Source organism: Olea europaea, chromosome 14, assembly GCF_002742605.1.
Source record: "Olea europaea var. sylvestris chromosome 14, O_europaea_v1, whole genome shotgun sequence".
Classification (NCBI taxonomy): domain Eukaryota; kingdom Viridiplantae; phylum Streptophyta; class Magnoliopsida; order Lamiales; family Oleaceae; genus Olea; species Olea europaea.
Genome location: NC_036250.1, coordinates 5,052,569 through 5,064,627, shown reverse-complemented (window position 1 = coordinate 5,064,627; position 12,059 = coordinate 5,052,569).

The following is a 12,059-nucleotide window of genomic DNA, read 5'->3' as shown; positions in this document are numbered from 1 at the left end:
TCAATTACTTGTCAACTTCACTATTTTATGTATAAAGGATTAATTCACAGGGGGCGTGCCAAGTCCATCACTGTAGCAGGCGGGCCCCACATGTAATAAAAAAAATGCAACGAGCCCCACTTCGTGTGTGTACTCTGGTAGAGACCTGTGAAACAGGTCCTATATTTCAAGCAGGATTGTTTATGTATTATCAATCTTATCTTTAACTTTATAATATGAATTTTGTACCTCTAGTCGAAAATTTTGTACGGTGCACAAATAGTCATATCAGTAATCATGATTATTTTATGTCACTTTAATAATTAAGTATGCGTGGATAATTGCAAATCAAGTATTTTTTTCTTATTGGAGTTCTTATTCCACTCAACAATTTACTAGTAATATTTAAAAAAAAAAAGTTATTATTCGCGGGGCAAATTTTTTTAGCCAGTATTGAAATACCTATCAAAAAAATATCATTTTTCGCAACTCTCTCTCTCTCTCTCATTATGTTTGCCCAACTTAAAAAACCAATATTATGTTCTTAATAGATTTCAAGCATGTATAGTTTCATCATACGCATTCTATGATTAAATTGTTAGTTATTTGATAATTAATTTTTGAGAATTATTGAACATACCTTATATATATGTTGTCTATAGATTTGCTAGAATGAACATGAACCTATAACGACATTTCAAAATAATTGTTTTTTCTATCATGCGATGCGTTTTTATCCTATGGTCAAGTGTTCGTGAATTGCATGCTCGACTAAGTTTAAAAGTTCCTTGTAAAAATAAATTTGTTAACTAGGTATGAGGTTTTCTACAAGTAACTTTTTCTTCTTCTTCTTCTTCTTCTTCTTCTTCTTCCTTTTTTTTTTTTTTGAATTTGTCGATACCATTTTTTTTTTCAGAAAAATTACCTTAAACTTAGCCAAGAGGATTTGATTTTAGTTGAAATCTAAAAGGTTTTCTTTCTTCTAGGGAAAGAGACAAAAGACTATTTAAAAATGTAAGTGGAGATATCATTTTGATTACCCAACTCTACACTAAGATATTAGTTGATCATGCTAATTATTTGTTCCTAGAATTTATCACATACACTAACAATTTTTATTCTTCGACAGGACATCTCAAGTACATATGAATTCGTAACCAAAGATGCATTTCGGACAAAAAAAAAAATTATTAAGTTCAAACTTGATCATAATGAAAATAAGATCCTTAGTAAATTTTGATAAAATTAATGAAATATGATATTGAAATGTTTTTGGTCCTATAAAATATATGATTAAAATTAATCGTTGACTTCAATTTAAATTAAAATTTGAAATTTAATCCCTGCCTATCATGGGCTAAATTTAAATGAATATAAAACTTCAATAGTTGGATGCAAATTGTCTAATGTCTCTTTACCAAAATAGAAAATGCTTGAAATTAGATATTGCACCGTGCGAACCATTTAAACCCACGGAATGAACTAAAACAATTTGCCATGAATTTTCGGAAAGTACTTATTTCATTTCTGAAGCACTTTAACAATATAAGTTTTGTACAACACTTGATGATGATGATGATCATAATAATAATAATAATAATAATAATAATAATAAAATACTTCTTACTTATTTTAAAGTTATACTTGGCCCCCTGTTTGATTTTGCTAAAATTATTTTTTAGTAAATTTTGATTAACGTTGATGAAATATGTGATTGTAAAGTTGATAAAAGTTTTGGATCCTATGAGATGAGCAATAAAAAAACAATTGATGACTTTAATTTTTATTGTAATCAATTTTTTTAACTAAATCAAAATGGGATTTAAATCTACGTTCGTGATATGGAGTAGACAAACATAAAAACTTTTATGGGGCCATTGTAATGATTTAACCAAATTCCTTTAAAAACTCTCTTGGTCCCAATGAACATCCCAGCCTTCTTAAAGGGTCGTCTTAGAGACTAAACAAAATTCAAGAAAATTAGATTACAAGTTCTATTTGTTTTAATTGAGTATATCAATGCCTTCAATGGAACTTTAAAGGGTGTTTGGCACCCATTTTTATGGAAAAGTGAATTTTAGAATGGTAAATTAATGGAGAATGTGTGAATGAAAAGTTTTTGATTTACGTGTAATATTATTTTAATAAAGAATGTGTAATTAAAAAGAAGAGAGAAAAAAATGCATTTTGAGAAAAATAAGAATCAAACGGGACTCAATAATAAATTATTGGAAGTGAATGTCAAAAAATCTCACCCTCACCCTGGCTACCACCATGTTTTTCAATAAAATAAAAAATCTAAGAAAAAGGACAGTAAGTAGTGGCATAAGTGGGTTGAGCATTTTGGGCCTGTGGGCATGATTAGTGGGCCCAAGTCAAATCCTAACTCCAGTAAAACTTGGGCCCACTAGGCGTCTGCGTTTCTCTGCTTCTAAAGTGGGCCCATTTCGTGGTTCATCTAACACATCAAATCATTTTAAAAAATTTAATTTTATGTTTTCTCACTTTAACTTCCATGATCGAATAATAAAGAAGGATAAAGATCCTGATCTTCGGATTACGAAGGATAAACTACTACCTTTATTTAGGATATAATAATTCTTAACTTTTGTTTTTATTATATACAACCAGAGGAGGAAAGATTTTCGATATATATTGATATCGTTAGATATCTTGATTTAGCTTTTTGGTCTGCAAATTGAAAGAGATTAAAAGATAATAAAGAGTAAGAAGTGTATCTACAAAAGCATATTAAAGCGTGAAATGCGATCCATATATTCTAATCCACAAGAAACTCCCAAACCAAGGCATAAAAAAATAGGTTCTGACCTTTAGGATCACATGTCGTTTAGGTGAATTATTGTGATTTGCAGCACAATTTTTGATACCAAGAATCCTTGGAAGAGACAATAGCAAAGCATACTTATGTAACTACTCAAGTAGTTGATTAATATGCCTTATTCACAACTAATATTACAATTTTGAATAATAGCAAGAAAAAAGGAAACTTAGAAATTCATGTTTTTACGAAGCTGAATATTTTATTTTCTTTCTTCGATAATGTACAATGAAGGCGTATATTTATATCATTATATTATAGCATGAGATATGTTAAGATTAAATTGCTGCGAAACAATTTTATTTTTCTTAATATAATGTGTATTTAAGCCACATTATTTTTAATAAGTGTATTTTGGAATGGTAGACGGATGGAGAATGTGTGCTCAAAAAATAAGGAAAAATTTTGAATTTGCGTGTAATATTATTTTATTGAAAAATGTGTGATTAAAATGATGTCAAATAATTGTTTAAAAATATTTTTTTCCCCAAATAATGCGGCTCAAACTGGACCATAACTTAGAAGAGAATTAATCGTGTCAATTTTTTCTTCAGAATAAACGAACATAGATAGAATCGGACCGATTCTCAAAATGCACCTCTGAATATTTCTTAAAATCACAACTGTTCACGGAACGTAACATCTACTTTGGAATAAATTGGAGAATTTCTTTAAGAATCCTAGAACCAATCAGGGCTTAACTTCATTGACATCTCATTCCTGGTTCCTGGAAAATTTGCTTCCGTGAATGATTACGTATTATAAACGACATACACACGTCAATATGAACTAGGAAGGTACTCACAATTTCCAGTAATAATCAATTATAGTTATGTCGTAATAAATTATTATAAGGGTTCGTTTGGTTGGAAAAATGGAATCTGGGTGGAAATAAAACAAATTTCAAGAAATTGTCAATTAAATATATTCAATTTGTATAATTTTTTATCTAGAAATTGTTGAAATTTTGGACTTTTTAGTGTTTGTTTGACCTTATTTTTTATGAAAATTGTCAATTAAAGGAATAAATTTTTTTATAATTGTTGATAGATTTTGTTCCCATTACTAAAAATTTAACAAAAAAAAAAAGAAAGAAAATAAAATAAAGTTGGAAAACCCGATTCCCATTAAAATGGTGGGAATTGGTTTTCCACAAATTTGAGGAAAACATGCAGGTGTTGGTTGGGGGGTTCCATGGAAAAAATTTATAATCAAACACATCAAAGATGGAAATTTTTCATATCGAACATAGCCTAAGTCAAGATGAAGTGTGAATCAGGCAAGATTGTCAACAGGAAACAATTTCGTTCTGTCCGACCCATAAAGGACTAGGAATTTCCATCACGAAAAATAAATTGGACGGAAATGAGGAATATAATTTCTGCTCCCAAAATTCCCGAATTTACCCCTTTTTTATTTTATTCTTATTATATTTTTATTTTTCAATTCATATTGTATTTTAAAAAATAGTATTAAAAAAAATGATTATGAAATGTCAATGTTTCATTCAGATACAACGCTGAAAATGTATTCAATAGATGTTAATTAATACATATTAAAGCATGATTCTCCATTACCAAGCATTGATTTGATAATTACTAATTCCACTAATTAACAAATATGAGTTGCTATCTTTGACTTTCTAGTACTTGGACTAATAACTTTGTACTATATGGCTAGTTTGGTAGATACAAGAAAGAAAAGATGTTAACATTTAGTCCTGCTTGGCCCCAGTAAAATTCATCAATTTAATTAAAATTTTTCACTTTCTTATATTCAATCACACAATTTTCAATAAAATAATCTTATACGTAAATCGAATTTTTTTTCCTTTTTTTACAACCATCCATTAAAAAAAAAAAAAAACACTATTCCCCCATTATAAATCCAAATAATGGGGTCAAACGGGGGTTTATTTTAAAATTCATTTTTACTTAAATTAGTTTTGAATAGCACGTTTTCACAATAAAATAGTATATATATATATATATTAAAAAAGTCCTATTTTTTTTAATTACACATTCTTTAAAAAAAATTCACTATTACAAAACTCATTTTTATGAATTATAACACTAAAAAAATATGGTTTCGGGTATAGATGTTTCCATTCATAAAATAACGATATCTATTACTATTACTCTTTACTAACAGAATATTAGTAACTACAAATTCATTGTTAATTTAAGGGTCGCTAATGATTATCAACAGATCGTGCAGTAGATAAAGAGTAAACTTTTTACGAACGAAAATTTCGTTGGCAAAAATTTTAATCATTACCAACCGACTTTTCATTGATAAATGTTTACTATTACAATTGGTAAAAACAAGTGTTGTAAATAGTCGCATAGGTGCAAGGCATTGTATAAAAAAAAAAAAAAAAATTTATTTAACCAAGAAATTTGTTCAACCACTTATTGAACCACAAATTTACAAAGGACAACACCACAAAAACTTCATTGTGAACTTCCGATATGGAATAAAAATTCCTATAAATGATTATTTATATTTTATTACTCTTCAACTATATATATTTAGTAGGTGAATGACTGAATTTTTTAATTATTAAAATTGAATAATATCATCAACGAATTTTTCGTAGGTAAATGAATTAATTGTTGGTGAAGAGGCTATTTTTTTTTTAAAATTTAATTACCCTTCATCTAAAGATATTTCGTAGGAGAATATTTGAATTTTTTAATTATTAAAATTGATTAATATTAGCAAGAACAATTTCATTGGTAATATGAATTACTCTTCACCCACGAAAAATCTGCAGTTGGAAGGTTGACACAATTTTTAAAAAAGTTGAATTACACCACCTACGAAAATATTGTTGGTAAATGGTACACATATTGAACAAAAACATTAGGCACGGAATATTCGTTAGTGAATAGTTACCACTTTTATCAACGAAAAATTTCATATGTGATTTTCGTAGTTAAAAAGTATAATATTTTTACCAACGAATAATCCTTTTCTAATTATCAACGGATAATTAATGAACATTAAACTGGGGCTTAGTCATCATATTACCCATCTCTGCTTGAGTGTATGTTTGATGTAGATTATAATAAAATAGATTTTGTACAAAATATTTTTATTTTTTTATTTTTAAAAAATGTGTGGTTATAAAGTAAGAAAAGATTATGGATCCATGTGAAATATATTTTATTGAAAAAAATTAAGAAAAGGTTATGAATCCATGTGAAATATATTTTATTGAAAGAATGTGTGGTTGAAATGATTTTAAGAAAATTATTTTTTGAAGTATCTCCAGCAAACATGGCCTAAATGTAAATGCTATCGGTACATGTTTTGCATCAAACAAAATGTTAAAGTAGGTATAGTGCTGTTTATTATAACTGAATGAGACAACTCATAAAATTTATAATATTTGAGGGATTTTATTATAAGCTTTCTTATAATTAATTTGAAATCAAGGTTAGAAATTAATTTCAATATAAAATAATTACTATCTCCTTATTATTCACATATTATAGACTCGTTATTCATTTTCATTATAACTCATTATATTTTTTTTCCAAACAAAATACATTTTTTTTTTAAAAAAAAAATCTTGTACACAATTGTCCAGAGCCGAGCACCAAAGATGTTCAAAAATTCAAGAGATATGCTTTATGGCCGAGGAAGGGGGTGCCATGTGGCCCCCTTGGATGGCCAGGACACACGTGGCCTTGGCCAAACGGATTAATTCAAAATTCAAATTTGGTCTCTTGTAATTGTGAATATATGATTCCATAATTTTTAATCACATCTCGTCCATTTTAATTTTATGCATTTTTTCTTTCTTCTTTTTAATTACAAATCTTTCAATAAATATTACTACACGTAAATTTAAATTTTTTTTTTAATCATACAATCTTCAAAAAATTATTATTTCAAAATACATCTTTCTCAAAATCTCATTAAAATGGAGCCAAAACAAGGACTTGTAAATTATTTGTAATCAAACATTAATGACTTTAACATAGAATCTTATGATTTGCATTTCTTTCTTTTTGATAATATTCATTCTCTCTATCTAAAAAACAGTAAATTTAGCTGCTCTTTGATTTGGTTAAAAATCATATTTTTAGAAAATTTTATAAAAAAATGATTAAATATGTAATTGAAAAATTGATATAAATTGTGAGTCTCATAAAATGTTTGAATGATAATAAATTTAATGAAAAATGAGTTTTAAAAAATTGATGGCAAACAAAGACTTATTTGAAACGTGTTCGTGGCCTCCGTTTTTGGTTACACACCAAATTAAAGGCACTATAAGGACTAAGGAGAGAGAGAAGTGTTGAAAAGGGCTACGAATCACACGCTTTTCTAAGGGAAAAGAACATTCAAATAATGGATAGTTCTATGGAATTTCCCTCCACTTATTTTACTCAAGCACGCGAAGTGTAGGGGCCTATTTTTTGGACATGGCTCAATTATTCCAATTGTAATTCGATTGACCTAAATAAAAATGTCCTGATTCTAATTCAAATTCTAAAAGCGTACTTGATGCAATTTTTTCTACGAGAAAAGTTTCTCGAATTTTCTCCGAACATGGTTCTGTTCAATGCATCTGACCCTTAATAATAGAGGAAATTGTAGCAGGGGTCCTAGCCTTTTACTTTTTCGTGGCCACACCAACCCCTAAACCGTCGGACCCATGCATCACTGAAAACCCCTTCACTCCCCTCTACACATGTCACCCAGCCACCAGCCCTAACTCCACCAAATGTCGTCAGAATAACCACCAAAAACCCCTAACTCGTGAACTCAAAAGCTGTTGGCAACTCTTCCGACAGAGCTAGCACGGGCGATTGCGTCATCTGTATTCACACACAATCACACTTCACAATTCACATTATTCAGTTTAGGGTTTTATTTATTAGTTATGAATTTCTGATTCATGTTTTATGAGATAATTTAACTGACAAAGAAATGAAATTGTGAATTTGTGATTTATGATAAATAATTTATGTTGTATGAGTTATGCGATATAATTTTTGATTTGAGAATTTAGGTTTAGGAAATTAGGAATAAGTGAAAAAAATTAATAGAGAATATGTTTAGCTCAATTTAATCATGTATACTCTGTTTTTAAATCAATTTTAATTGAAAAATAAATTAGGGCATTTTACATATTATGGAACGTGTTAGTGCATTTACATATTTTGCAGATTATATTTTCATATGTGTAGAATTTTCACGTGTTAGTGCATTTACATATATATAGAAGAATTTTTAATATTATTTAATTAAATATTAATAAATGACATCTCATTATGATCGTTGATTGTTGACGGTCAACAGTCAATAGTCAACCACCCTAACTGACCTCCGGTTTTGGATTCGCCAGTGCTTGTGTTTAGAAGTTAGTTGCGATGGAATAAATTTACATTTAATAAGGTAGTTATTAAATTTTTTTCAAGAAGTCGATGTTTTAATTCATAATTTATTGTGCCAGAGTCAAATGAAATCAATTAAAAGCAAAACAAACACACGTATGTTTAGTAGTTCATCTTCTTCATATCAGAGGTACATGTTGAGGGTTTCATTATACTCACTAACAAAGATAAAATGGTGTTGAGAATCATATATATTGCGGTATTTAATTCCATTTGCTCACGCAGTTTTTATCTCTCAGCGTTAACATCATCTAAGTAGATTGAAATTAAAATAAATAAAATAAGCTCAACACTCTAAAATGATGAAGGACGTAGATTTGAAAATAAGCTAGGTAATCCTGATTTATAAAGATTTCTTAAACAAAGGGATTGTAAAAGATTCGCATTGATTTCAAGTTTAAAAATACATATAACAAATTCTTTTGAAATTTCACAATTTTTAATGATATTCTTATGAATTTTGTAGAAATCTATTTAAATTCACGAAATTTATAACCTCTTAAAATTAATCAAAATTTCAATTGATGACACCCTCCTAGGTCAATCTACGATCTAGGATATGAGTATTTAGTTTAGATTTGTGAGTTTACAATTTCAAGGGGTGCAGCAAATTGCTTCTAATTTTAGGTTCGATAACAGAGATTCATGTTTTTGCATGGCATTGTTAGCTGAGAATTTTGAGGATTTCAAAACAGGAAGAAGCCATATGTATAGAATTTTTTTTCGTGGAATTTTTACAGGTGCTGCAGTGGCAGCAGCAGATTCAAACCATTTTTCCCAACTTCCAATGAAATTTCGCGAAGTGTTATTTGCAAACCAATTATGTAAGTGTAGCTCCGTTCTTCAAACACATGGGAACGTTCAACTCTGACTCTACTTGCTAGAATCATATTATAAAAAAAAAAATAATAATAATAAAAAGAAGAAATTTTTGGTAATTTTTACTTATTTTTTAAAAAATAAATTTCAAAATCTCAAGATATTTCGGCAAAATATCTTTTCAAATAGAAAAGCATTTTAAGTTGGAATATCAAGCTTTAACGTGATGTCAATCAAAGTAGGTAAATGTCTTGACTTCAAATTTCATTATCACCCATTTTAAATGAGTTGTGCCTGTGTTACATTTTGAGGTAAAAGATGAATATTACCTATAGGTGAAATGTTGAACAGAATATATAAATGATATAAATATAATTAAGTGGTTCGACACCTCTCTAACAACATATATTTTTGATAGAGTGGTTTGACACGTTAAAGATAATATTTAAATAATATACATATAGCTAGCTATCTTTAACAATTTGAATTTTTAAATCAAATGATTCAACAGGGTATCATAACTCATAATGCTATGATGAGCCATTCGATCTGTCTAAAAGCTCAAATGACAGTATATAAAAAAAAATGATTCACCATCCTTCTCAACATGTTAAACCCCTCTCTGGTAATGCTTTTTCACCCCTCATAAAATTATTTTTTGATCGTTATTTCACTATTTTAGTCGGTATTTTTTATTTTTTCACTCACAGGTGGCTCACACTTTTTTCCTAACAGTCAAAAATCAATTCTCATGATGACTACTGAACAAGTCTTAAGAGGGGAATGCTCACGAAAATATCTTTCAAATTAAATTACTGCAAATGTACAATTTGTTAACAAATAATAATGTTGATTTAAGTTCAAGTATCGTCTCATAGAGATTGATTTAGTTCGATTTTAATTATCATGACCTTAATTGAAACAATAATAAGGTGATGTGTTTGTTTGTGACGAAATTATAACCAAAATGATCTATTTATGTAATTATGAGTAATTTAACTAAATTAAATGCAAGTTAATGTATTCTAATGAATGACAAGCGCAATAAGATTGTGAATTCCTATGCAATAATCATTTTTAACCTTAATTCTACACATTGACAATACAGTTGAATTTTGAATAATCAATATTCCTATTCTATTCACCAATATTTCTTGAGTAAAATTAAACATATTTTTATATATGATCCGACTATATTTCTATGACGTATACAAATATACAAGAGTGCGTGAATTTTTATGAAAACTTAAATGTTCACATAGAGTATAACGACAAGGGCGGACCCACGTTGGGTCATGTGGGTTTAAATGACCCCACAAAATTTTAGTTTTTTTTGTTGTTGTTTTAACCTGTTTTCGACCTATTTTAATACATACCAAATGAAATCGAAATATCACATTCTTTATATCATTTCTAAGCGCTCATGTCCTAATCTTTCGCTTCTTAATGGTGTGCGAAATGATTAACCATAGCAAAAGTTACGATGTATCAAAGTAGGCCGTTCCAAATTAATATTTCGAAAATTATTTTAAAATTTGCTGATGATCGTATACTATCTAAATCTACAAATCGCTTGCATCATCCAGAAGTTCGTTACGAAAACTACATCGTAGTTATATCGAATGGTCCAAACAGATATCGAAAATAGTTAAATATGCATCAAACATACGTATTAAAAGAGGCGTTTAACTCGTAATTTTTTTAAAAAAAATTTAATTATTTCATTAACGTTTATTATTTTTTCACGATAAATTTTTCAATATAATTTACATTATTTTATTAGGAAAATTTACATTAAAAATTATGTCAAAAATTCTAAAATTATTACGGATTAAATGTAATTTGAATTACTTTCAAATTATTTTTACATTAAACTTAAATTTCATTTACTTTCCACATCCAATTTGATTTAGTCGTCGTTAGCTCAACATCCATAAATGACATGGTAAACAAAACTATACATGTAGCAAAATTCATTTAACAATATTAATAATGATAGAATTATAAGACACTTTCAAGACGTCAAAATGCGTATTAACTTATTTTTATAAATATTATATTGTTTTAAAAAATTACACATTAATTTTTGAATTAAGCACAACCCGCAAGGATGACCTCGCAAGTGATCGCACTCTCACATGCCCGACGAGGTTTCCATGAATAAAATAATTCTGACCCCATGTGTTTGTATTGTGTCAATCCCACGATCATTCATGTGGGCACTGTAGTACAACTCTAGTTTTGACTCCACAACCCAAAACGGTTGGGTCCGCCCCTGTATAATGATATATTTTTATACCCTATCAGACCCTGTGACGATTTACACTTTGTCGAACCTATTTTTCTTCTTTCAAATGCATAAAAGAAGCCACCAAATTCAAGTAACTACCGTGCACAATAATTGTAGATAAATAATAATCATGTAAATCATTCAGAATCCAAAAATGTATTTTGAGTGTCAAATATGTAAAACTAAATATTAAAAACTCATATTACAAGGTTCATCGTTTTCCCGGCCAAAGAAAATTAGCCTAATATGCTATGAAGAAGAAAGAAAAAGATATAAAAGTTGTTCATCACCCGAAAATTTTTGAATTTAATTTTGATGTTCTTGAATCTTAATGTGTTATTTGCCTCTTTTTGCAATTAACTCTCCGCACCCTAATTATATTTTGAGAGCTGATATTTGTAATCCCTCCAAAGAGTCACAAAAGATCTTTGAAAATCGTGTGTTTTATAGGTCAAACGAAAGTTTCATTGTTGGAATTGAATTCCAAAGGAAACAGAATTTTCGGGCCGAATTGGCCTGAGCGGGCGCCCAATAGAAAACTGGGGAAATTGCCTAGACATACAAAATAACTCCTGTAATTGGGATTAAGGGTCGGGCAGCCACTAAGACTGTATAACTGGACAATGGGAGGTTGTCCAATTATAAAAACTTCTAAAATTTTCCTTTTAGACCTATTCTTCATTTTTTCTTCTATCTTCGTTCTCCATATTAAATTATTTCG